The sequence below is a fragment of the Bos indicus x Bos taurus genome, chromosome 26, assembly GCF_003369695.1.
Source record: "Bos indicus x Bos taurus breed Angus x Brahman F1 hybrid chromosome 26, Bos_hybrid_MaternalHap_v2.0, whole genome shotgun sequence".
Taxonomy (NCBI): Eukaryota; Metazoa; Chordata; class Mammalia; order Artiodactyla; family Bovidae; genus Bos; species Bos indicus x Bos taurus.
This window is the reverse complement of record NC_040101.1, coordinates 32,466,076-32,470,742: the sequence shown is the minus strand read 5'-3', so window position 1 is coordinate 32,470,742 and position 4,667 is coordinate 32,466,076.

Here is a 4,667-nt window from a genome sequence, read left to right as displayed (position 1 = left end):
TGAGTACTCAGTGTGTGCCAGATACTTTGCTAAACCCGTAGGGCACAGGTGTGGGAGGCGATTTAAAGATCATCTGAATGAAGCAGAATGGAGGTCCAGAGAGGGTGAATGACTTGTCTCTGGTCACACAGCTGGTTGACGATAGCGAATCGCACCAGGTTTCCATCCGAGGTCTCACCCAGTGCTCACTTCAAGCCCGTGGGGATGACACCCAAATGGAAGTTGTCTGAAGCTGCAGGGTGGCTGGGGTCACACATTCAGGTCTGTGGGCCAAGAGAGGATCCCACCAGATTGTGGGGACAATGGTTCTACCTCTGGGTGGGGGTTTGGGGAGCGCCCTGTGTGGCTTCCCCACTTATATTTTCTGCTCCTAAGAGGCAGCTGGACTCGCTGCCTCTGCTCAGATCTGGGGTGTGTGCAGGTTGTCACCATGGAGTCTGTTCTTTAACGTGGGTAGGTTCATTTTGCCCTGTTTGCAACTTTATTAGTGGTAGTAATATAAACAATAGTAGCTAACATTTATTTAGCACTGACAATGGCACCCCACTCCAGTACTCTTGCCTGGAAAATCCCATGGACAGAGGAGCCTGGTAGGCTGCAGTCCACGGGGTCGCTAAGAGTCGGACACGACTGAGCGACTTCACTTTCACTTTTCACTTTCATGCATTGGAGGAGGAAATGGCAACCCACTCCAGTGTTCTTGCCTGGAGAATCCCAGGGATGGCGGGGCCTGGTGGGCTGCCGTCTATGGGGTTGCACAGAGTCGGACACAACTGAAGCGACTTAGCAGCAGCAGCAGCAGCATGTGCCAGCACCTAGATTAAGACTCTACATAATTCATCATCCAGTCCTCACAACAACCTTATTCCCACTTTACAGATAAAGAGACTGAGGCTCACAGAAGTTAAGTAACTTGCCCCAGATCACACAACTAGAATGTGGCTGAGCCTGGCTTTGAATCCGGACAGTCTGACTCCATAAACTGTGGGGAAGACGATACCAGCTTCGGAGACCCCCTTGGCCATCCTAGGCTCAGAGGGAGGGCTGGTACCTCCAAGCCAAGGGTATCACGGGAGTGTGGGTGGTTGGGCTTCTCACGGACCTGCGGGCTCACACGTGAAGCTGCCTCGGGGCAGCTTGGTGGAGGGTAGTAGGGGGGAGAGGTCGATTGAGGTGTGGCTTCTCAGACTGGCTTGTCTCTGCTGCCTCAGTTATGGAGAAGGTGGCCTCTCTCCTGGGTTCGGTGGTAGCCACATCTCCTCTGCAACACTTGCCAGCCAGAGACAGGCCCCATCTGCTGCCAGAAAACACAGGAACCCCCAGGCAGCTCTGGGCTGCTGCTCCCCTCCACTGCCTCCTAAGCCCGCTTTCTGGCTTCTTTTAGCCAAAGGCAGGGGGTATGTAAAACCGCAGGGTTTACAGAAGCTCCTGGTGCCACCGAGCGGTGGCATCTTGCATTGCACCCCCAGATCAGAGCCGCCTGGGTCAGAGCATCTCAGCGGCTGGGAGACTTCTCATTACCCCCAAACCAGCAGCTGCTCCTACCTGCAAGAACTTTTCTGTGACTTCCAGAGAGGTGCAGGGCAAACATGGAATCCAGTTGGTGGTGACTCTTTCTCCCTGTGGCCAACCCCTGGGGTGCTGCCTTTCTCCTGGGGGTCCGGCAGCCTGGGAAACCACACCTCCCAGATCTGGAAGGACTTATACTGAGGAGGTGTGTGGCAGGAGGCGCCCACACCTAGTTGTAGCTTTATTGCTCACCATGGAGGAATGCAATGCACAGACTACCCCAAGTTAGACCTGAATCAGAACTCTGGCTTCCTGACAATTCCCTGTAGGGGAGACCCCTGAAGCCTTGGTTTCCCCAGTTGTAAAATCAGAATACTAATATTTTACGGGATTTCCCAGACCAGTGCTGCTCATCCTTGATTGTAATTGAAATCACCTGGGAAGCAAGAAGACCTGCTGATGCTTGGTCCTATGCTCCGGGATTCTGATTTCATTGTTCTGGGGTGCAGACTGGGCATCTGGGGTTTTAAAAGTTCCCCTGGAGTTTCTAGTGTGAAGGTTGAGAATCCCTGGATGGTACTTAGAGCCTACGAACTTTTCGCAAGCCTCTGAAAATGTCTGAGACCTGAATGAAAAAGTGTGTTGGTTCCATGAATGCAGCCAGACACAAAATGAGTATGAACTCTATGACTGTACTTATAACACATTCTGATACAGGCAAAACTGGTCTGTGGTGTTAGCAGTCAGCAGGGAGGCTGCTCTGGGGTGGGGGGCAGTGAGTGGAGGGGGGGGCTTCTCGGGAATCCTGATGAGCTTTCCCCAGCAGTTACACAGTTGTGCTCACTTTGAGAGTTCAACGAACTGTATACTTAAGATCTGCATATTTTCTATGGTGATGGACAGGGAAGCCTGGCATGCTGCTGTCCGTGGGGATGCAAAGGGTTGGATATGACTTGGCTACTAAAAAACAAATGAAATAGTTGAATGAAATTTATAAAGGAAGTTCATTGGCTCCAAAATAGGAAAAGAAAGCACAAAATTGAAATTAATGTTTTATTACATAGCTACAAAATGTAACACTATGTCAGACAGTCAACTGCAATTTAACTCAACTCATGTGTGTGTGTATGTGTGTGTATGTGTGATTGTATGTGTGTGCGTGTATGTGTGTGTACGTATGATTTAGTGTGGGTTGTGGATGTACATGAAAATGTTTGATACGATGAGGTGTGGGGCCTTTAAAAGAGAAAGTCCTTGGTACCTAAGAAAATCTTAAAACAGCCCAGGTTTATGCCAGGAGCTCTTAAGCTTGACCCCCTGCCCCTGTGTGCAGAATGATGTACTTTTAACTGGGGAAGAGAGCCCACAGATTTTAGCAAATTCTCAAAGTGGGTATGTAACCATCCCCCAAATGCTAAGAACACCTGGTTTTGAGGAGCCAGCGAGAAACTGGCCATGGATGTGCCTGGCATGAAATAGGTGTCCTTTCCCTTATAGCTCAGTTGGTAAAGAATCCGCCTGCAATGCAGTTCGATTCCTGGGTTGGAAAGATCCGCTGGGGAAGGGATAGGCTACCCACTCCAGTATTCTCTGGCTTCCCTTGTGGCTCAGCTGGTAAAGAATCTGCCTGCAATGAGGGAGACCTGGGTTTGACCCCTGGGTTGGGAAGTTCCCCTGGAGAAGGGACAGGCTACCCACTCCAGTATTCTGGCCTGGAGAATTCCATGGACTGTATAGTTCATGGGGTCGCAAAGAGTCAGACACGACTGAGCGACTTTTCACTTCACTTCACTTTCCTTCCCTCCTTTCAGAGCTCAGCCTTCCAAGGTTTCCACAGGACCCTGCTCAGGCGACTTTGGGAGGATTTATTCTCCTGGCGGCGCTGAGGGCGGGCTGTGCTGTGTTCACAGCTCTTCCCTAAGAGACCTGTCATTTCAGCAGCTGCTGGACAGCAGGACTTAGTGTCCCCGAGCTGCTGGGGACTCGTGGTTACCATGGGGATGACTGAGGAGGTGGAAGTATTCAGAGGGAGTCAGAGGGCTGCAGCAGTCGGCACACTCCAGTCAATCACTTGGCCACACCCAGTCTCTCTTGTCCTTTGTAAACTGTGAGCATTGTGAGAAGGAATTTTGGTAAATGATAATCTGTTTCTCCAATGTAAGATATTGTTATTGTTGAAGTTGCACTAGGATCTCAGTACACCGTGGCCTCATGATGTAGATTTATAGCCAGGTTTCAGATTCTTGCATAGAACTAACAAAAGGCAAGGGTTCATTGATTTCCTTGTGTATGCCAGGAACTCCTGTACATTATTATTCCATTTTGCTCTCTAACGCTCTTGGTGGGTGGTTAGATTTGAATTCTCATTTTATAGACGAGGAAATTAGATGGTTAAGTAGCTTCACCAGCACCCACAGTTAGTGTCAGAGTGAAGGCTTGAACCCGAGTCTCCGACCCCAAGTCCGGCTCTCCTGACACAGTGCGTCACAGTCAGGCGAAAGGCTTCGTTCTGCCTGGATTGACTCATGAAGACAGATTCCAGACTCAGAGAGCAGCATGTGGGCAAATGCAGACACAGAAAAATTAGATTTGCAGGGGCGCGAAGGGGCTAGTTATTTTGGAGTAATTCAAGTTATTGATTTTTGTAATGGAAAAGTGATTGGAGACCGGCTACCACCTGAGAGCTGCGCCGAGCGAGGCCCCGGCAGGGGAAATGTTATACACAGCTTACAAGACCTTGGGTGTGTGGTGATGGCCTTCCTCCTGCCCCAGCTCCTCAGCCAACTCTTGGTGGGTGGGAATCTCGTCTTACTCATTTCCACCACTTTCTCCCCTGACCCCAAGAGCCTGGGGTGCAGTGCCTCACCCTTGGCAGGTGAATGAGAAATGCTGCCCATCACGGGCTGCAGGAAGAGACAAGAATATGAAGACGTGAAATCCTCGGGCTCCTGGGGCAACATGCCACTGAGAATCAGCTTAGGCCAATGTAGACAAAGGCAGGTATGGGTTAAAGGGTGACCCTAGGCCATCCCCTGCACTGGGCAGCTTTCAGTAATGTTGCCCTGGCTGTGATCTTGTGGCTCTGCTCGTGACGATCTCCACCTGGCGGGGAGGGGAGGAGAGGAGTGGGGGAGGGGAGGAAGTATACATCCCGACCC